The 24,517-nt window shown below is 37.0% G+C and overlaps 1 protein-coding gene across 2 annotated transcripts in view; it reads right to left on the minus strand.

Annotated features, from left to right (window-relative positions):
- The window catches only part of ZSWIM5 (zinc finger SWIM-type containing 5), a 203,558-nt gene that overhangs the window by 171,748 nt on the left and 7,293 nt on the right, over positions 1 to 24,517 (minus strand). The window lies entirely within an intron of this gene.

The following is a 24,517-nucleotide window of genomic DNA, read 5'->3' on the forward strand; positions in this document are numbered from 1 at the left end:
ACAACCAAAAACAAAAATTTCCATGTGATCAGAGTTGCAGAACGGGGGTAGAAAACAGGAAACACAGACAGAAGCACTGCTGACAGAAAACTTCCCTGATATCATGAAAGATGAAAAGCTGACCATCCAAGAAGCTCAATGAACCCCATATAAGATAGACCCCAAAAGAAAATCACCAAAACATGCCATAGACAAAGACAAAGAAAGAATCCTAAGAACAGCTTGAGAAAAACGAAAAGTTACAACAAAGGGGAAACAATAAGACTATACTCTGATTACTTGGCAGAAACCATGCAGGCAAGAAGGCAATGGGATGACATATATAAAACCTTGAAAGAAAAAAATTTCCAACCAAGAATAATATATCCGCAAAACTCTCACTCAAATACGATGACAAAATTAGGACACATCCACATAAACAGAAATTAAGGGAAACCAAACCAAACTTACAAGAATTATTAAAGGGAGTCCTTCAGTTAGAGAACCAATAACATCAGACAACAACCTGAATCTAGGACACAAGACGGATTCGGCCAGATATTAACCTAAGCAATGAATTCTCAGGGATAAAACAAAACGCGAAGATCTATGACAGGGAAACAGAGAGGTCAATCTGTAAATGACAACAACATCAGAACAATAAAAGAGGGAATAAACGGTGTCGCTCTAGAACTTTCAAATGGAGAGGAAGTCAAGGCGATAACAAGTAATAAAAGACTTGTTTAAACTTATGAGGATAGGGGTAAATGTCAAGGTAACCAAACAGATAGTTAACAAACCTACTCATCAAAATAAAGAAAAAAAACAAAGTCTCAGTAAACACAAAATCTACAAAAACAAAAGAAACAAACAAAATCCACAAACCAAAGGAATTCAGCACAGGACAGTAAGAGGAACAAAGAAAACATCAGAACCACACACACAAAAAAAAAGCTACAAAATGACAGCAATAAACTCACACCTACCAATAATCACATTGAACGTAAGTGGCTTAAATGCACCCATAAAGAAACAGAGAGTGACAGCATGGATAAAAAAACAGGAACCATCAATATGCTGTCTGCAAGTGACACACTTTAGAAACAAATACATAAATATGTCAAAAATCAAAGGATGAAAAAAAATATATCAAGCAAACAGCAACCAAAAAAAGAGCCAGAGTGGCAATACTAATCTCAGATAAAACAGACTTTAAAACAAAATCCACCATAAAAGACAAGGAAGGACATTATATAATGCTTAAAGGGACAATCCAACATGAGGATATAACCATAATAAACATCTACACACCCAATGACAGGGCTCCAAGATATATAAAACAAACTCTGACAGCACTGAAAAGAGAAATTGTCAGTTCTACAATAACTACAGAAGACTTTAACACACCACTCTCAGCAAAGGACAAAACATTTAGAAAGAAACTCAGCAAAAATATAGAAGGTCTAAAGGTCACAATCAACCAACTTGACCTCATATACAAATATAGAATACTCCACCAATGGCAGCAAAGTACACGTTCTTTTCCAACGCACATGGAACAACCTCCAGAACAGACCACATCTTAGGTCACGAAGCAACCCTCAACAAAATCTAAACATTGAGTTAATACAAAGTATCTTCTCTGATCACAATACCATCAAAGTAGAAATTAATAACAGGAACGGAAGGAAAAACATCAACTACATGGAAACTGAATAACATCCTGCTTAAAAACCACTGGGTAATAAAGGAAATGAGAGATGAAATAAAAAAATTCCTAGAATCAAACAAGAATGAAAACACATCATGCTAAAACTTTTACAACATAGCAAAAGCAAAAGCTGCTCAGAGAGTCAATTTATAGCAATAGATGTACACATCAAAAAAGAAAGGGACAAAAGCAAAACTTTAGCTATATAACTCAAACAAACAGAAAGAGAACAGCAAAAGAAGCCCACAGCCACCAGAAGAAAGGAAATAATAAAGATCAGAGGAGAAATAAATGAAATAGAGAACATAAAAACAATAGAATCAACACAACCAAAAGTTGGTTCTTTGAAAGGATCAACAAAATCAACAAACCACTGGCCAAACTGACAAAAGAAAAACAGGAGACAACGCAAACAACCCAAATAAGAAATGAAATGGGGGATATTAAAACAGACCCAACCGAAATAAAAAGAATCATGATACAGTATGGGATTAGGGTGGGATGTAACACCCTTACTCAGGTCACATCCCTGATTCAATATAAAGGGGGTTCCTTGGGGTGTGGCCTGTATCACCTTTTATCTTAAAAAAGATAAAAGGAAAGGGAAACAAGCAGAGAGTTGGGGACTTCATACCACCAAGAAAGCAGTGCTGGGAGCAGGGCTCATCTTTTGGACCTGGGGTTCCTGTACAGAGTAGCTCGTAGACCAAGGGAAGACTGATGACAAGGACCTTTCTCCAGAGCTGACAGAGAGAGAAAGACTTCTCCTGGAGCTGGTGCCCTGAATTCGGTCTTCTACCCCACTAGACTGTGACAGAATAAATTTCTCTTTGTTAAAGCCATCCACTTGCAGCATTTCTGTTATAGCAGCACCAGATAACTAAAACACAAGAGATTGAAAAGGTAATAAAAACAAACAAACAAACAAAAAACTCCCAACCAAAAAAGCTCTGACCCAAATTTCTTCACTGGAGAATTCTACCAAACATTCAGAGAAGAGCTTGCACCAGTGCTACTCAAACTATTTCAGAACACAGAAAAAGAAGGGATACTTCCAAATTCATTCTATGAAGCCAGCATAACCCTGATACCAAAACCAGGCAAACACACCACAAAAAAAGAAAATTACAGACCAGCATCTCTCATGAATACAGATGCAAAAAATTCTCAACAAAATTCTAGCCAATAGAATTCAATATCATATCAAAATAATAATAATACACTAGGACCAAGGGGATTCACACCAGGTATGCAAGGATGGGTCAATGTTAGAAAATTAATCAACATAATCCACCACATAAATAAAACAATCACATGACCATCTCAACTGATGCAGAAAAGGCATTCAACTCAGTCTAACACCCATTCCTGATAAAAAACTTTCAAAAAAAAAAAAAGTATAGAAGTGAAATTTCTTAACATAATAAAGGGCATCCATACAAAACCAACAGTCAATGTCATTCTTAATGGAGGGAGGCTGAAAACATTCCCCCTGCGAACATGAACAAGACAAGGATGCCCTTTATTACCACTCCTTTTTAACACTGTACTGGAAGTCCTAGGTAGAGCAATAAGACGAGCAAAAGAAATAAATGGCATCCAACTTGGAAATGAAGAAGTAAAAGTAGTGGAGGGAGGGAGTGGGCTGTCTCATTAGGGGGAGAGCAATTGGGAGTATGTAGCAAGGTGTATATAAGTTTTTGTGTGAGAGACTGGCTTGATTTGTAAACTTTCACTTACAGCACAATAAAAATTAAAAAAAAAAACTCTAAAAAAAAATAAAACTGTCCCTATTTGCGGATGACATGATACTATACATAAAGAACCCAAAAGACTCTACAAGAAAACTACTGGAACTAACAGAAAGATTCAGCAGAACAGCAGGATACAAGAAAAACATACAAAAATCAGTTGGATTCCTATACACCAATAAAGAGAACTAAGAAAAGTAAATCAGGAAAGCAATACCATTTATAACAGCCTCTAAAAAAATAAAATACTTAGGAATAAATCTAACGAGGGATGTAAAACACCTATGCAAAGAAAACTATAAAACACTACTGCAAGGAACCAAAAGAGATCTAAGCAAATGGAAAAACATACCATGTTCATGGATAGGTAGATTCAACATTGTGAAAGTGTCAATTCCACCCAAAACAATCTACGATGCAATCTCAAGCCAAATACCAACAGCTTTCTTTAATGAGATGGAAAAACTAATCATTAACACTATATGGAAAGGGAAGAGGCCCCAGATAAGTGAAGCACTATTGAAGAAGATGAATAAAGTAGGAAGACTCGCACTACCATGATTATAAAAACTCATGAAAAGGTTTACACACAGAAAGAAACAATCTTTGATGGTTACAAGGAACGGGAGGGGTGGGAAGGAAAAAACACTAACTAGACAACAGGTAAGTGGTAACTTTGGTGAAGGGTAAGGCAGTACACAATACTTGGGAAGCTAGCACAACTTGACCAAGGCAAGGTCATGGAAGTCTCACAGGCACATCCAAACTCCTTGAGAGACCGAGTTACTGGGCTAAGAGCTGGGGACCACGGTCCTGGGGGACTTCCAGCTCAATTGGCATAATATAGTTTATAAAGAAAATGTTCTACATCCTACTTTGGTGAATAGCATCTGGGGTCTTAAAAGCTTATGAGCGGCCATCTAAGATACTCCACTGGTCCTATCCCATCTGGAGCAAGGGAGAATGAAGAAAATCAAAAACACAAGGGAGATTGGTCCAAAAGACTAATGGACTACAACTACCCCAGCCTCCACCAGGCTGAGTCCAGCACAACTAGATGGTGCCCGGTTACCACCACCAACTGCTCTGACAGGGATCACAATAGAGGGTCCCAGACAGAGCTGGTGAAAAATGCAGAACAAAACTCAAACTCACAAAAAAAGACCAGACTTGCTAGCCTGACAGAGACTTGAGAAACTCCAACAGTATGGCCCCCAGACACACTTTTAGCTCAGTAATGAAGTCACTCCTGAGGTTCACCCTTCAGCCAAAGATGAGACAGGTTCACCCTTCAGCCAAAGATGAGACAGGCCCAGAAAACAAAACCACACTAAAAGGGCACATCACCCCAGGAAAACTGGTAATAGTGAACCCAAGGTCGAGAAGGAGAAAGTGTTGACATGTCATGGGGTTGATAACCAATGTCACAAAACAATATGTGTACTAAGCGTCTAATGAGGAGATAGCCTATTCTGCAAACCTTCATCTAAAATACAATTAAAAAAATAATAATAATAAAAAGACCAGACTTACTGATCTGACAGAGACTGGAAAACCTTGAGAGTATGGCCCCAGACACCCTTTTAACTCAGTACTGAAGTCACTCTTGAGGTTCTTCCTTCAGCCAAAGATTAGACAGGCCCATAAAACAAAATGATACTAAGTGGGCACCCCAACCCAGGGGGTAAGGATGAGAGGGCAGGAGGGGACAAGACAGCTGATAACGGGAAACCCAAGGATGAGAATGGGAGTGTTGACATGTCATGGGGTTGGCAACCAATATCACAAAACAATTTGTGTATTATTTAATGAGAAACTAATTTGTTCTGTAAACCTTCATCTAAAGCACAATAAAAAAAAATTTTTTTTTTATTAAGAAAAAAAAAAAGTTCAATCTTGGAAATAATGAGTTTGGTGATCCAGAGATACATAAATGGGCATATTCAGAAGGCAGTTAATTATGCTAAGGTTGGGTGGAGCAGGAAAACATGTTGATGAAAGGACTTGTATACAGATGTTCATAGCAGCATTATGCATAACAGACAAAAGGTAAAAACACCCCAAATGTCCATCAACTGATGACGGAATGAAGTACTCATACATGCTGCAACATATATGAATCCTGAAAATATTATGCTAAGGGAAAGAAACCAATCACAAAAGGCCACATATTATATGATTCCACTTATACGAAATGTCCAGAACAGGAAAATTTATAGGGCAGGGGTCCACGGGAATATTGGGGTAAGGGGGATAGCTAAAGGGCATGCAGTTTCTTGTTGAAGTAATGAAACTATTCTAAATGGACTGTGGCGATGGTTGCACCACTGTGATTATACTAAAATCCACTGAACTGTAGACTTTAAATGGGTGAATTGCATAGTAAGTGAATTATATCTCAATACAGCTGTTACAAAAATCATGCTGAGAAAAAAATTTATATACAATGAAACATATAAACCTTATGTACATTATTTGATGTTTTGATAAATTATACACCTATGTAATCCAACCCCCTATAACATTACCATTACCCCCAGAAAGTTCCCTCATGTCTCTTTCCAGTCCCTCCAGAGGCAACCACTGTTCCTATTTTGTATGAATACACAAATTTGTTTAGCCATTCTTCTGTTCTTGTACAACTATGCTGTTTCTAGTTTAGGCTATTATGACTAAAGCTGATATAAACACTCTTGTACAAGTTTTTGTTGACTGTTGACATATATTTTCATTTATCTTGGGTAAAACTCAGGAGTGGAATTTCTGTGTCATAGAATAGGTATATGTATAGATATTTTACCAAAGTGGTTGTACCATTTTATGGTTCCAACAATAATGTAGGAGAGTTGTGACTGCTCCACATCCTTGCCAACATTTGATGTGGTCAGTCTTTTTAATTTTAGCTGTCCTAGTGGGGATGTAGAATTATCTCATTGTGGTTTAAATTTACATTTTCCTAGTGACTAATAATGTTGGACATTTTTCATGTGTTTACCTGCCATTTGTATACATTTTTTAATTTAATTTTGTTGTTGTTGTTAAGGATAAACATAGCAAAACATACACCAATTCAACAGCTTTTACAAGTACAATTCAGTGACACTGATTACATTCTTTGAGTTGTGCAACCATTCTTACCCTCCTTTTCTGAGTTGTTCCTCCCCCATAAACTCACTGGCCCCCAAGGTTCCTATCCAATCTTTCAAGTTGCTGTTGTCAATTTGATTCAATATAGATGGTCCTTAAAAGAGCACCATGCTCAAGGCCAACCAAAAAACCAAACCCACTGCCATCGAGTCAATTCCGACTCATAGCGACCCTATAGGACAGAGTAGAACTGCCTCATAGAGTTTCCAAGGAGCACCTGGCGGACTTGAACCACCGACCTCTTGGTTAGCAGCTGTAGCACTTAACCACTATAACAGCAGGGTTTCTGTGCAGGCATTCTTAATCAGCTAAGTTAAACTATTGTTTGGTATTAAGATGACTTCAAGGGATATTTTCAGTGTAAGGTTTAAAGATTATCTCAGTGCAATAGTTTGAAGGGTTCATTCAGCCCTCTTGGCTCCAGAAAGCCTGGAGTCCATGAGAAACTGAAATTCTACTCTACATTTTCCCCCTTTTGATCAGGGTTCTTCTATAGAATCTTTGATCAAAATGTTCAGTAATGGTAGCTGGGCACCATCCAGTTCTTCTGGTCTCATGGCAAAAGGAGGCAGCTGTTCATGGAGGCAATTAGCCACATATTCCATATCCTTCTCCTATTCCTGACTCTCTTTCTTCCTCTGTTGCTCCAGGAAAATAAAGACCAGCTGTCATGCCTTGAATGGCCACTTTCAAGCTTTAAGGCCCCAGGCACTACACAATGAACTAGGAGACAGAATAGAAGCACTAAATACATTATTAGGCCAATTAACTAGGATATCCCATGAAACCATGACCCTAAACCTCCAAACCAAGGAACCAAATCCCATGAGGTATTTGGTTGTACATAAGGAGCTTCAGCAGCTACTTTTTTTTTTTGGTCATTGTAAATATATCCATCTCACAACTTTTGCCAGTTCAACTTTTTACAGGCATACAATTTATTGACAGCTAATTTTTTTTTTATTACAATAATCATTTGTGCTTTTTTTTTTCACCCTTAATCTATGTGGTTTTTCCATCATCATTTACCCCACCTTTCCCCCTGCCTCTCACCCCTGATAACCTGTATATAATATTTTGTAAAGTGTCTGCTCAGATCTTTTGTTCATTTTTATTGGGGTATTTATATCTTTTTATTATTGACTTGTAGGAGTTCTTTATATATCCTGGATACCAGTCTTTGTCAGATATATGTTTGGAGAATATTATCTCTCACTGGCCAAGTATTTATTAACTGAACTATTTACAATTTTTAAGTAATATTAAAAAACTCCTCTCTTTGAAAAAATATAGACTTGGATTTAAATCCTAGCTCTACGTATACCAGCTGTGGGAATTAGAGCAAGGTACTTAACTCTTCGGACATTTCTTTACACCTGTAAAACACAGATAATACTTACCTTTATAAGGTTGTTGTGATGATGTAGACAATGGATTCTGACATATCTGACACATAAGAGATTCTTAATAAATGCCAGTTCTGTTCTCCTCTGATTTTGGTTCTATGATAATAGGGTAGTTGCTGCCGTTAATAGCTAAACTGCAATTCTTAAACTGCAAAACTCTATAAAAATTTGAATTTTCACAATGATACAAATTATTGCAGTAGTAGAGATCGTAAAGAATTGGGGCTCCTGGGAAGAGATTAATGTTTCTTTTATTCTAGTTCAGTAACATATGCAAAACGAAGCTGAATCTAAAAGTAGAAAAAATCAAATGAAATGCAACTGTAAGTGAAATTGAAAAGCAAAAGGTGAAGAATTCAAACTGTATTGTGTTAACAATCATCTGCTGTGACACGTGAATTTAAATGACATGCTACTGCAAACACAGTTCTACTGAATTCTATCTAGAGTTAGTTGTATCGAGTCTCTTATAGAGAATCACATAAAAATAAGTTTATACCCAAAAGCATTTTTAGGGAAATAACTTCAACATGTTAATAATACTTTAAAAGCTTATTATAAATTAGCTACAATAAGTTATAGCAATGAGAGTTATGCTATACAGCACAGAACTTGCCTTATTGTTTTCTATTCCTATATTTATTTGTTGCTAAAAAAAATTTTCCTCAAGTTCTAGATCCAAATTCTGTTCCCTTCATTTTCCAGCCAGGTTACTTAACTTCTTTAAATCTCATTTTTTTCATTTGTAAAATGGGGATAATAATATTATCTATCTTATGTCACTGCTATTAGAGTTAAATAAGTTTGAGCACCGGTGGTGTAGTGGCTAAGTGCGGCTGCTAATGAAGAGATCAGCAGTTTAAACCCACCAGCTGCTCTGGAGGAGAAAGATGTGGCAGGACTGCTTCCACAAAGATTAAACCCAACCCAGTGCAGTCGAGTCGATTCCGACTCATAGTGACCCTATAGGACAGAGTAGAACTGCCCCATAGAGTTTACAGCCTTGAAAACCCTATGGGGCAGTTCTACTCTGTCCTACAGGGTCTCTATGAGTTGGAATTAACGCAACAGCTATGAATTTGTATACTTTTACAGGAGCCCTGACGGTGTAGTGGTTAATAGCTCAGCGGCTGACCAGAAGGTCGGCAGTTCAAATTCACCAGCCACTCTTTGGAAACCCTATGGGGCAGTTCTAACAGCACCCAACAACATACTTTTAGAGTATAAAACCAAAACAAACAAAGAAAAAATCCAAACCCGTTACTGCCAAGTCAATTCTGATTCATAACAGCCCTATAGTACAGAGTAGAGCTGCCCCATAAGGTTTCTGATGAGCAGCTGGTGGATTCGAACTGCCAACCTTTGGGTTAGCAGCTGTAACGCTTAACTACTATGCCATTAGGGCTCATTTAGCATATGTGTTCAGTAAATATTAGTTATTTTTATAATTGTTAAAGTATGTTGATCAAGCTTTTGAAGTTTCTGTGACTAGCTGGGGCTTCATCTTTTCCAGTTAGGAGAGGTTACTGAGATATGATTACAAATATTCTGTTAAGTTGGCAGTCACTGACAGAGATTACACACTTTGATCTCTTGCATCTCAGTTTAAATGTCAGTTTCTCAGATCTACTCTCTAATCCAGGTCCCTCGTTTGTGTTAATTTCGAATATGGTGAATATTGATAGATATAATGCAAATAAACAAATGCTCTTTGAGGGTCCTCAGCAATTTTTAGCAATATAAAGGGGTTCTGAGACCAAAACATTTGAGATCTGATATATTACATTGATTACAAAATGTGTATTCTCATCATTCAAATTATATTACATTCTGTCAAACTTCTGGCTGATTTATTTTCACTTTTTTGGCTGGATTAATTTCAGTGGTAATTAAGAATTGTGCACATTCACTTTCCCCTATTGTAGTTATACTTACAGTAAGGCTGCAAAGACTGTAACTTTAGGTTTTTTTTTTTTAAACTATGAACTAAAATTGCATCAGCTCATTGAGGGAGGAGGGTTGCACTAGTTACTTTATGCCTACAGGAACTTATAACTGGCAATTAATTTAATGGGAATACGATTATTAATACATACAGCTTATGTGAGAGGCATAAATCTTTCCGACCAGTAAATCCACAATAGACTATGAAAGTGAAAATACTGGGAAGCACTGCATGGAGATTATCTCTTCAATCCATTTCCAACTCCCACTTCCAACCCTAATGCCAGTGTCTTGGTTAGTCACTCCTCTTCTCTCATTTTGTCTACCTATTACAACAGCCATCCTACATTCATTCTTTATTCTTACCAATCCAGTCTCCACACTGAAGCCAGAATGATTGATCTCAGAATCAAATCTGGCCATGTCACTCCCCTTATTACTAAAAAGCATGTATGGTTCCCCAGCTATCTACAAGCAGAGTCCATAAACAGCCTGTGGGCCAAATAAAGAATAAAGATGGCGGGGGGGGTTGTCCCCACAGGTATTTAAAACATTTTAAGATAGGAAAATTCCACATTAAAAATATGGATATCTGGCTTCACTTTTAAAAATCTGAAAATCTGGCAACACTGGGCCCAAATTTCCACATGGCAAAATTCAGCTGGAGTAAGAAGAGAGGACACGTAGGTAAGATACAGCATATATGATTGTGATATCCAGTTTACCGCAGTCCTTGTGCAGTCCAGTTCACCCATTCATCTTATCTGCCTGGTTCCCCATAAACAATTACGTTTGTGACACCTGCTTTATAGGATTAAGCTCAAGATTCTTAAAAACTAGAAGGCCCTTGATATCTGGGTTCAAGCTAATGTTCCACTCTCAACTTCCATCTCTGATGTGCCCTCCCTTCACACATATACTCATCATTCCTCAGAAAACATACCATATTTTAAAAAATTAAAAATAAAACACACATTTCTTTTATACATTCTTTTATACTTTCAAGCTGTATATATAGTTCCTTCTGCTTAGAATGTCCTCCCCATGTTCATAGCTCGGTTGCTAACCAAAAGGTCACCAGTTCAAATCCACCTGTCGCTCCTTGGAAACCCTACGGGGCAGTTCTACTCTGTCCTATAGGGCAACTATGAGTCAGAATCGACTCAACGGCAACACATTTGGTTTGGTTTTCAGCATCTGAAGAATTCCTCACCCCTCCTTTAAAACCCAACCATACAAGAAGGTAGAGAAACATATAATCTCATATAAATGAGATAATGTATGTAAATATTCAACACAGCACCTGGTATATAGTAAACTCTCACTACATGTTCTTACAACAACCCCAAGAGGTAGGTATTATTTCCCATCTTAGAGATAAGGATACTGTTACTTAAAGATAAGTAATTTACTCAAGACCAAGGAGCTAGTAAGTAACACAGTTGGAATAATGTCTCCAATTGTAAGGTTTGTGTTATTTATCACCAAGCTATACTAACTCTTCTTATTCCATGCAAATGGCATAGAGCTGCCAGATTAAACTTCCTAATATATTTTAGCATGTCACTTCTCTATTCAGGTACCTCCAACAGTTCCCTACAGTCAAAAATCCAAACCATTCTACTTCTGTATTCCTAATTGCCTATCACAGTTCAGCCCACAAGTTGTACTATTGAATGAACAAATAAATGAATGAGAAAACTTCTATTGCAGTGATAATTGGCATCAGATGGTAGGATTTGAATACTTTCATTAGTATTTCCCGCATCACCTATCTTCATGCACACTGCATTAAAAAAAAAAAAAAACTCACTGAACTTATACATATAAGCAATATCTGTCACAGAACATCATCCGTTTTTCTTTTTTAATCTCCCCACAGGCAATATTATGTGTCTAAACCAGCAAAACACTAAAATTCAGAAACATCTCTGTGTGAGTATGTGTGTATATGCATGTGTGTATACATACGTTTGTATGTGTGAACTATTTCATTTCATTTTAAAGACTAAAGTTCTAAATCATTTCAAAGGTTAAATAACATATATGAGGCTATTTATGTAAAGTTATATACATATATCTCTGTCCCTATAAACTGAGAAATCTGTCTAACAGGATATTCTGATAGGATATTCTGATGATTTTTACCTTTTTCGCTGAACTTTCATATATTGCTCTAATTTTTAAATGAGCTTATAATCTTCAAAAAACAATAAAGTTAGTTAAGGTATTTTAAGAAAGAATTCTTTTTGAATCCTTAAAAGGAAGTAAGATTAATCATATTCCCTCCTGCCTCACTCAAAAACATGTTGAAAGAATCACATCTGGGGAATAAATAGTAAAGTCCTAAGAAAAGATAACTACTTAAATTAGAAGACAGTTTTAAGAACTTACATTCTTTCATATGATTATTGACGATTAATTACATTTATCTCACAATACAGGAATCATATGAATTTTTCTGAAACTCTGAAACTTGCTCTGGAATGTACAGCAGCTAAAGCGAATGGAAGAAATGATGAAATAAAAGAGCTGAACAGAAGATTCCAAAGGGCAGCTCAAGAAGACAAAGTAATATAATCCAAGAAGATGGACTATATGAAGAACAATGTGGTATCAATATTGATGAAAGACTCAGAAACAACCTGAGATACACAGATGCCTGCTGAAAGTGAAGAGGACTTGATGCACTTACTGATGAAGATCAAAGACCATTGTTGTTGTTAGGTGCCGTCGACTCAGTTCCAACTCATAGCAACCCTATGCACAACAGAATGAAACACTGCCCAGTTCTGAGCCATCCTTACAATCGTTGTTATGCTTAAGCTCATTGTTGCAACCACTGTGTCAATCCATCTCATTGAGGGTCTTCCTCTTTCCCGCTGACCCTGTACTCTGCCAAGCATGATGTCCTTCTCCAGGGAGTGATCCCTCCTGACAACATGTCCAAAGTATGTAAGACGCAGTCTCAGCATCCTTGCTTCTAAGGAGCATTCTGGTTATATTTCTTCTAAGACATATTTGTTCGTTCTTTTGGCAGTCCACGGCATATTCAATATTCTTTGCCAACACCACAATTCAAAGGCATCAATTCTTCTTCAGTCTTCCTTATTCGTTGTCCAGCTTTCACATGCATATGATGTGATTGAAAATACCATGGCTTGGGTCAGGCGCACCTTAGTCTTCAAGGTGACATCTTTGCTCTTCAACACTTTAAAGAGGTCCTTTGCAGCAGGTTTACCCAATGCAATTCATCTTTTGATTTCTTGACTGCTGTTTTCATGGCTGTTGATTGTGGATCCAAATAAAATGAAACCCTTAACAACGTTAATCTTTTCTTCATTTATCATGATGTGGCTCATTGGTCCAGTTGCGAGGATTTTTGTTTTCTTTATGTTGAGGTACAATCCATACTGAAGGCTGTGGTCTTTGATCTTCATTAGTAAGTACTTCAAATCCTCTTCACTTTCAGCAAGCAAGGTTGTGTCATCTGCATAATGCAGGTTGTTAGTGAGTCTTCCTCCAATCCTGATGCCCTGTTTTTCTTCATATAGTCCAGCTTCTTGGATTATTTGCTCAGCATACAGATTGAATGGTGAAAGAATACAACCTTGGTGCATACCTTTCCTGACTTTAAACCAATCAGTATCACCTTGTTCTATCTGAACAGCCACCTCTTGATCTATGTAAAGGTTTCTCATGAGCACAATTAAGTGTTCTGGAATTTCCATTCTTCACAATGTTATCCATAATTTGTTATGATCCACACAGTCGAATGCCTTTGCATAGTCAAAAAAACACAGGTAAACATCCTTCTGGTAGTCTCTGCTTTCAGCCAGGATGCATCTGACATCAGCAATGATATCCCTGGTTCCACATCCTCTTCTGAAACTGGCCTGAATTTCTGGCAGTTCCCTGTCGATATACTGCTGCAGCCGTTTTTGAATGACCTTCAGCAAAATTTTCCTTGTGTGGGATATTAATGATATTGTTCTATAATTTCCACATTTGGTTAGATCACCTTTCTTGGGAATAGGCATAAATATGGATCTCTTCCAGTCAGTTGGCCAGGAAGCTGTCTTCCATATTTCTTGGCATAGATGAGTGAGGACCTCCAGCGCTGCATCCGTTTGTTGAAACATCTCAATTGATAGTCCATCAATTCCTGGAGCCTTGTTTTTTGCCAATGCCTTCAGAGCAGCTTGGACTTCTTCCTTCAGTACCATCGGTTCCTGATCACATGCCACCTCTTGAAATGGTTGAACATCGACTAATTTTTTTTGGTATAATGACTCTGTGGATTCCTTCTATCTTCTTTTGATGCTTCCTGTGTCGTTTAATATTTTCCCCATGGAATCCTTCACTATTGCAACTCAAAGCTTGAATTTTTTCTTCAATTCTTTCAGCTTGAGAAATGCCAAGTGTGTTCTTCCCTTTTGGTTTTCCGTTTCCAGCTCTTTGCACCTGTCATTATAATACTTTACTTTGTCTTCTTGGGCCTCCCTTTGAAATCTTCTGTTCAGTTCTTTTACTTCATCAATTCTTCCTTTTGCTTCAGCTGCTCGACTACAGCCTTCAATACAGATTGCACCTCAACATAAAGAAAACAAAAATCCTCACAACTGGACCAATAAGCAACATCATGATAAATGGAGAAAATATTGACATTGTCAAGGATTTCATTTTACATGGATCCACAATCAATGCCCATGGAAGCAGCAGTTAGGGAAAAAAAAAAAAAGACATATTGCATTGGGCAAATTTACTGCAAAAGACCTCTTTAAAGTGTTGGAAGGAAATGATACTGCTTTGATGACTAACGCAAGCCATGATATTTTCAATCACCTCATGTGCATGCAAAAGCTGGACAATGAGTAAGAAAGAAGAATTGATGTCTTCAAATTACGGTATTTGTGAGAAATATTGAATATACCATGAACTGCCAGAAGGATGAACCAATCTGTCTTTAAAGCAAGTACAGCCAGAATGGCCCTTAGAATCAAGAATGGTGAAGCTTCATCTTCATGTACTTTGGACATGTTATCAGGATGGACTAGTCAATGTAAAAGGACATCATGCTTGGTAAAGTAGAGAGTCCATGAAAAAAAGGAAGCTGCTCGATGAGATGGATTGACAACAGTGGCTGCAACGACTGTGAGGACCCTGCAGGACAGGGCAGTGTTTCCTTCTACTGTACATAAGGTAGCTATGAGTCGGAACCAACTCGATGGCACCAAACAACTCTAGAAGATGCAGTTTTTGGGAAAATGATACATTTAACAGTATAGAACCAAGAAATTTCAATACAAGAATTCATCAGTTACTGAAAAATCTGCCAACTGAAAACAAGTATTCAGTGTTAGCTTCCAGCATGGCCCATGTTACAATGGAACAACCAGAATGCAGTTAAAGAGAATGCTGACACATGGTGAAAAATGTAACTAATGTCACTGAACAATTTGTGTAGAAATTCTCAAATGGGAACCTAATTTGCTGTGTAAACTTTCACACAAAACACAATAAAATCTTTTTTAAAAAATGGCCCATGTTTCGCCATAAACGTTTTCAATTCCATAAAATCAAAGCTTTCTTAAAAATTTAATACAATGCTAAATATACTCCTGCTGTTCTTTCAACAAGCTCTAGCAGTATAGCAGAGCAAAAAAAAAAAAGTTCAAAAATTAATTTTACATTGAAAGAATTAGTGTATAGTGTTTTTTTGTTGTTGTTATGAGGTCAGAAAGTCAATTGAATTTCAATTTTCTGCAATGGCTATATCTGACAAAGATTAATTTAAAACAGATATTTTCCCTGAAACCAACATCCATTGAACAGTTTCATAGCCTATGAATCACGTAAAAGCCTCTCTTGCTGCAGCTGTACTGACTACAGCACTTCTTTCAACGGTAGTTCAGTTTATTTTTTAAGATAAAAGGTCATATTATTATATTCCATAACCCCATGAGGACTATTGTTTTTAGGTGCCATTGAGTCAATTCCGATTCACAGCAACACCATGTACAACAGAAGGAAACAGTGCCTGGTCCTGTGCTATCCTCATAATTGCTGCTATGTTTGAGCCCATTGTTGCAGCCACTGTGTCAACCCATCTCATTAAGGGTCTTCCTCTTTTTCCAACACTCTTTACATTATCAAGCACGATGTCCTTCTCTAGGGACCGACCCCTCCTGATAACATGTTCAAAGTACATGAGATGAATTCTCGCCTTTCAAGGAGCACTCTGTACTTCTTCCTAAACACATTTGTTCATTCTTCTGGCAGTCCACAGTATATTCAATACCCTTCACCAACACCATAATTCAAATGCATCAATTTTTCTTCGGTCTTCCTTATTCATTGTCCAGCTTTCTCAAGCATATGAGGTGACTAGAAACACGACAGCTTGGATCACCTTAGTCCTAAAGGTGACATCTTTGCTTTTTAGCACTTTAAAGAGGTCTTTTGCTGCAGATTTGCCCAATGCAATACGCTATTTAATTTCCTGACTGCTGCTTCCATGGACATTGATTGTGGATTCAAGTAAAACGAAATCCTTGACAATGTCAGTATTTTCTCTTCTTATCATGATGTTACATATTGGTCCAACTGTGAGGATCTTTGTTTTCTTTATGTTGAAATGTAATCCATACTGAAGGCTGTAGTTTTTGATCTTCATCAGAAAGTGCCTCAAGTCCTCTTCACTTTCAGTAGCAAGGTTGTGTCATCTGCATATCACAGGTTATTAATGAGGCTTCCTCCAATACTAATGGCCTCATTCTTAAATTATTTGCTCAGCATACAGACTGAATAAGTAAGGTGAAGGAATACAACCGTGAAACACACCTTTCCTGATTTTAAACCATGCCGTATTCCCTTGTTCTGTTAGAAAGACTGCCTCTTTGTCTATGTACAGGTTCTGCATAAGCACAATTAAGTGTTGTGAAATTCCCACTCCTCATAATGTTATTCATAATTTGTTATGGTCCCCACAGTCAAATGCCTTTGTATAGTCAATAAAAAAAAACAGGTAAACACCTTTCTGGTATTCTCTGCTTTCAGCCAAGATCCATGTGACATCCTTGTTCCACGTCCTCTTCTGAATCCAGCTTGAATTTCTAGTTGTTCCCTGTCAATATACTGCTGCAACCATTTTTGAATGATCTTTAGCAAAACTTTACTTGTGTGTGGTATTAATGATATTGTTCAATAATTTCCACATTCTGTTTGATCACCTTTTTTTGGAATGGGCACAAATACGATCTCTTCCAGTGAGTTGGCCAGATAGCTGTCTTCCAAATTTCTTGGCATAGACCAGTGAGCACCTCCAGTGCTGCATTCATTTGTTGAAACATCTCAGTTGGTATTCTGTCAATTCCTGGAGCCTTGTTTTTCGCCAATGCCTTCAGTGCCCCTTGCACTTCTTCTTTCAGTACCATCCGTTCTTAATCATATGGAACCTTCTGAAATGGCCGAACATAGACCATTTATTTTTGGTACAGTGACTCTGTGTATTCCTTCCACCCTCTTTTGATGCTTCCTGTGTCACTCAATGTTTTGCCATAGAATCCTTCAATATTGCAGCTTGAGACTTGAATTTCTTCTTCAGTTCTTTTAGCCTGAGAAATGCTGAATGTGTTCTTCCCTTTTGGTTTTCTAATTCCAGGTCTTTGCACATTTCATTATAATATTTCACCTTTTTCTTCTCAAGCTGCCCTTTGAAATCTTCTGTTCGGCTCTTTTACTTCATCATTTCTTTCTTTTGCTTTAGCTACTCCACGTTCAAGAGGAACTTTCAGAGTCTCTTTTGACATCCATTTTGGTCTTGTGTTTCCTGTCTTTTTAATGACCTTTTGCTTTCTACATGCATGATGTCCTTGATGTCATTCCATAGCTAGTCTGGTCTTTGGTCACTAGTGTTCAACGTATCAAATCTATTCTTGATATGTTCTCTAAATTCAGGTGAGATATACTCAAGGTTGTACTTCAGCTCTCGTGGACATTTTTCATTTTCTTCATCTTCATCTTGAACTTGCATAAGAGCAATTGATGCTCTGCTCCTCAGTGGGCCCTGGCCTTGTTCTGACAGATGATACTGAGCTTTTCCATTACCTTCACAGATACAGTCAATTTGATTCCTGTGTATGCATCTGGCGAGGTCTACATGTATAGTTGCTGTTTATGTTGTTGAACAAAGGTATTAGCAGTGACTAAGTTGTTGGTATTGCAAAATTCTATCATGCGATCTCCAGTATCATTTCTATCACCAAGGCCGTATTTTCTAACTACCGATCCTTCTTCTCTGTTTCCAACTTTCACATTCAAATCACCACCAATTATTGATGCATCTTGACTGCATGTCTGATCATTTTCAGACTGTAGAAGTTGGTAAAAATCTTCAATTTCTTCATCTTTGGCATTAGTGGTTGATGCATAAATTTGAATAACAGTTGTATTAATTGGTCTTCCTTACAGGCAAATGGATATTATCCTATCAGTGACAGCTTTGTACTTCAGGACAGACCTTGAAATGTTCTTTTTGATGATGAATGTAATGCCATTCTTCTTCAATTTGTTATTCCCAGCGTAGTAGACCATATGATTATCCAATTCAAAATGGCCAAAACCAGTTTATTTCAGCTCACTAATGCCTAGATATCGATCTTGATCTATTCTATTTCCTTTCTGATGACTTCCAATCTTCCTTATTCATACTTCACACATTCCATGTTCCAATTATTAACAGGTGTTTGCAGGTATTTCTTCTCATTTTGAGTCATGCCACATCAGCAAATGAAGGTCCCCAAAACATTATCCATCCACATCATTAAGGTCAACTCTACTCTGAGGAGGTAGCTCTTCCTCAGTCATATTTTGACTGCCTTCCAACCTGAGGAGCTCATTTTCCAGCACTGTATCAGGCAATGTTTTTCTGCTATTCGTACGGTTTTCAGTGGTCAGTTTTTTTTAAAGTAGATTGCCAGGTGTTCCTCCTAGTCCATCTTAGTCTGGAAGTTCCAGTGAAACCTGTCCACCGTGGGTGACCAGGCTATATTTGAAATACTGGTCCTGTAGCTTCCAGCATGACAGCAACATGTAAGCCACCACAATACAACAAACTGACAGATGAGTGGTATAGAGTTACTATACGACCCAGCAATTCCTTATGCCCCTATAAAAACTTGTACACCAAATTCATAGCAGCATTATGCATAATAGCCAAAAATTGGAAACAACTCAAATATCCATCAACTGATGGATAAACAAAATGTGGTATACCCTTATAATAGAATATTACCCAGGCATAAAAAGGAATGAGTACTGATACATGCTAAAACATGGATGAACCTTGAAAACATTATAGTAAGTGAAAGAAGCCAGACACAAAAGGAGACATATGATTCAATATATATGAAATGTCTAGAGTAGGTAAACCCATACAAATAGAAAGTAGATTCGTAGTTGCCAGTGGGTAGGGTAGGTGGCAACTGGGAAGTTGTTGTTGTTTTCTGCCTTTGAGTCCGCTCCGACTCATGGTGACCTTATGAGTAACAGAGCAAAACATTTCTAGGTCCTCTGCCACGTTTATGATTACTGTAATTTGGAGGTACAAGGTTTTTTTTGGCAGTGATGGAAATGTTATGGAATTAGATAGTTGTGACGGTTGTACAACACTGTAAGTATACTAAAAACCATGCAACTGTACACCTTAAAATGGTTAAAATGATAAATTTTATACAGTGTAAACTTTATCTCAATTAAAAAGGCAGGGGAGCGTTTTTTTCATTCCACAAATATTTATCTGTTGCTGTTGTATGCCGCAGAGTCAATTCCAACTGACAGCGAGCCTACAGGACAGAGTAGAACTACCTATAGGATTTCCAAGGCTGTGATCTTTATAGAAGCAGATGGTCACGTATTTCTACCCCACGGAATAGGTAGTGGGTACAAACCATCCACCTTTGAGTTAGCAGCTAAGCACTTAACCATTCCATCACCAGGGCTCCCTTATTATGTAGCAGGCCCTATGACAGACCTTTAAGACACAGAACTGAATAAGACAAATATTTTCAAGAGATCTGGAAAAGACCTGAGGGATCACCTGATTCAATACCTTCTTCAATTTACACATCTAAAAAAAATAATAAGGTATTGAGAGATTAAGTCACAGAGCCAACAATGTAAGGCTAAGGCCAGGACCCATTTATCTATATCCTAATCAGTGCCATTTCAACATCATATTTGTACATTAATAAAAAAGTTATGATAATCAGAATTGATGTGATACATAATGTAAAAATTCAGAAGACGACACCTGGACTTCAAGCTTGGGAGAACTGGAAAATGATGCTGCCTAACTAATTGATATGAGCCCTGGTGGGGCTGATCAAGAACTAGGGCTGCTAACCAAAAGGTCAGCAGTTCAAATCCACCAGCCACTCCTTGGAAACTCTATGGGGCAGTTCTACTCTGCCCTACAGGGTCCTACGAGTTGGATTCAACTCATGTGTTTTTTTAATCAGTTGATAAGGAAATCAGAAAGAAGAGTCTATTTTTAGGGACAATGTTAAGTTTCACTTCAAACATGTTGACTTTGAGTGGCTAGTAGGGTATCCACTTAGAAACATCTAGCAGGCAAATATACATGTTGACCTTGAATTCCAGAAGGAAAACCAAAGATTCAGACTTAAAAGTCATATTATTTATATAGGAATATTTACAAAGTACTTTTGCATACATTAGGTTATTTAGAATTCACAAAAATCCCAAACCTTTTGCAGATGAGAAAGCTAAGACAGATCTCCCAACTCCAAATTCTGAACATCAAAATTATTTGGACAAGCTTCTAAGTTTCAAAGCGGGGAAGTAGCTGGCCAAGCACATGGAGTTCTGGACCCCACCCCAATCTCCAAGGCAGCTCAGATTTTATCTACTTCATAAACTAGAAGATTTCATTTGAAAATGAGAATACAGTTGCTTCAAACAAACTTTAGACCATTACTATTATACCATGTTATCTTATCCTCATATAATAGCAATTGAAGCTGTGGAAATAAATAAAATTGCTAAATTGGAAGGCTTGAGACAAGAAGGTGCATCCTTACTTTTTGGAGGGTAAGAAAAAAATAAAGGAGGAATGCATAAAGAAAACCAAAATGGTGAAATAAAATAACAATCTAGGAAGGAGTGTTTTGAGGAAGGTCAGTAGACTCTATGTAGAAGACACAAAGATGAGGACTGGAAAAAGGATACTGTATATGGCAATCACGAGGTCACTGGTGACCTTTAAGAGATCAGTTTAATACAGTGAGTGAAAGCACAAATAAGACTGATTTCAAAGACTTCAGAGGTGGGGTTAAGATTGAAGAAGCAATGGTAATAAATACAGAATACTCTTTCAACAATTTTGGTAAACACTATAATAAAAATAAAAATAATGAATATTTACATAGCACTTATGTGCTAGGCCCTATTCTAAATTATTTACATATTAACTCATTTAATCCTCAAAACAACCCTATAATCTAGATTTGCAGCTACAGAAACTGAAACATAGTGAGGAGCCAGAATTCTGAGGCTACCTGCTCCACAGTTCCTGTACAGATGTGACAGCATATATACATATGATAGTTACATAGAAATATATATGATAGTAAAAAGTATAATAATATAATACTGAGTGAGAAAAAAGATTAGTTAAGATTAAGAGTTTTTTTCAGGATAGGAAGTCAAAACATGAGGAATGATTTTATACTGCTAATAACATCAATGTATATGGGTGATGCTTGCCAGCCATGTCAGTAAATCAGGTGTTGACAGATTTAAGCACAATAAGCAGGCTGGCTTTTCCTGAATGTATTAAGGCTGCAGGCTTCCATTCAATAAAACCATGAATGAATAGGAAAAAAAATGAAATTATTCCTATGTCTTCCAAAGACACATTTTCCTGTTGCTTACAGACTTTTTAAAAAAAAAAAAGAATTTTTTTTTTTTCTTACAGACTACAAGACAATGAATGGACAAAAATCTATTTTGCTGATTAGCTCCATCATATTTTTGTACCTAAAAAGAAGCAACAATTTTTTGTTTTTTAAAATAGGGTTATCTGAAGATAATAAAGCTATGCTAAAGCCAGGAATCTATAGTTTATTCTAAGAAAAAAGGATTAATATCTGGTAATATTTTCATCATATTCCCACCTGCCAATGTTACCTCTTGGAATCAGTTACAGACTAGAGTATCACAAGACATATGAAATGTTAATACAGTAACAATTTCATGAAAGGAGAGCAGTATATAGTGCTTTCAATCTTCATTGTAATGAGACATAATTTTAATATTATAATTAGAACTATATAAAAATGGAGCAAAATATCCAGCCCCCATAGTAACCACCTCTATTACTACAAAACAGTCTGCTAAATGCTATTGTATATGTGTATCCTGCACTAAACTGTGTATTCTTTAAATAGAGGAATTATGTTCTATTTTGTATAGAACATTAAAAAAGTTAAATGTAAATTTTATGAAAGAGTGAGTTAGTGAAAAAACATGAAGAAAATTATACCTTGGCATTACATTTCTACAAGTTATTTTTGATTGTGGTGACAGTGAAAAAGAATTTATACAGTTTGTAATGAGACCATTCCAAAATACAGATGCACACATTTTTTAAATGGTGAGATAATTCTCTTTGAGATTCATCAATAAATCTACGATAGGTAAAACAGAATGGACTGAAGTAGGAAAGAGGGTTAAAATACTTCACAGCATTTGTGTTGTAAAAATGACATAATGTTTTCATTGCCAACAATAGGTTTTAAAATACTGGTAACACTAATTGAGATGATCACTCTTCTACAGCAGTGTTTCTCAATCTCGGCTGCACATAAAACTACCAGGGGAGCATTTTAAAAATTCTGAAGTTTGGTCCTCATTCTCCACATATTTTGATTTAATTAATTTGGGATGAAGCCTCAGCATTGACATTTTCGAAAAGTTCCCAGGTAATTTCAATGTGAAACCAAGACTGAAAACCATTGTTCCTTTCTTTAAAATACAAAAAAATTTAGGTAAAATTTACACTGAATAAAATTTATCGATTCTAAGCAAACGATGCAATAAGTTTCGACAAATGAACAGCCAAGTAACCACCACCACAATCATAGAACATTTCCATTGCCCAAAAAAGTTCTCCCATACCACCCTCCCCTCTTTCCTAGCAACCACTAATATACTTCATCATTATAGCTTTGGGTTTTCTAGAATTTCAAGATAAATGGAATTGTATTGTATATAGCCTTTTGTGTCTGCCTTCTTTTATTTAACATAATGCTATTGATATTCGTCCATATGGCTGAGTTGTAATTAGTTCTTTTTTGCTGCTGAATAGTATTCTATTGTATGGATATACAACAATTTCTTTATTCATTCACCCACTGATAGGCATTGGGTTGTTTCTAGTTGTTTGGGGCTATAATGTACAAAGCTGCTATGAATATTCAAGTACCGGTCTTTGTATGAACAAATGTTTTCATTTCTCTCAGGTAATGTGTAGAAGTGGGATTGCTGAGTCTTATGATTAAGTGTATGATTAACTTTATGGGAAACTATTTTCCAAAGTGGCTGTACCATTTTGTACTCCCATCACCAATGTATGAGAGTACCACTTGCTCCACACCCTTGTCAGAACTTAGTATTGTCAGTCTTTCTATTTTTAGCCAGTCTAGTGTGTGTATGAAGCAGAATGGGCATCAGAATTGGAGGAAAACTCATTAACAACCTGTGATATGCAGGTGACACAATCTTGCTTGCTGAAGGTGAAGAGGACTTGAAGCACTTACTGATAAAGATCAAAGCCTTCAGTATGGATTGTATATAAAGAAAACAAAAATCCTCACAACTGGACCAATAAGCAACATCATGGAAAATGAAGAAAAGACTGAAGTTGTCAAGGACTTCATTTTACTTGGATCCACAATCAACCTCCATGGTAGCAGCGGTAAAGAAATCAAACAACACATTGCACTGGGCAAATCTGCTGCAAAAGATCTCTTGAGAGCATTAAAAAGCAACGATGTCACTTTAAGGACTAAGGTGCACCTAACACGAGTCATGGTGTTTTCAATCACCTTATATGCATGCGAGAACTGGACAATGAATAAAGACTACTGAAGAAGAATTGATGCATTTGAATTATGGTGTTGGCAAAGAATATTGAATATGGACTGCCAGAAGAACGAACAAATCTGTCTTGGAAGAAGTAGAGCTAGAATGCTTCTTAGAAGCAAGGATAGTGAGACTTTATCTCACATACTTTGGACATGTTATCAGGAAGAACCAGTTCCTGGAGAAGGACATCATGCTTGGTAAAGTAGAGGGTCAGTGAAAGAGAGGAAGACCCTCAAAAAGATCGACTGACACAGTGACTGCAACAATGGGCTCAAGCATAACAACGAGTGTAAGGATGGCACAGGACCAGGCAGTGTTTTGTTCTGTTGTAGCTATGAGTATATGCAGACCTCTGGGTGGTGCAAACAGTATGCTCCTGACTACTGACCTGAAGGTTGGTGGTTCAAAAC

This window comes from Elephas maximus, chromosome 3 (genome assembly GCF_024166365.1).
Source record: "Elephas maximus indicus isolate mEleMax1 chromosome 3, mEleMax1 primary haplotype, whole genome shotgun sequence".
NCBI classification, from domain to species: domain Eukaryota; kingdom Metazoa; phylum Chordata; class Mammalia; order Proboscidea; family Elephantidae; genus Elephas; species Elephas maximus.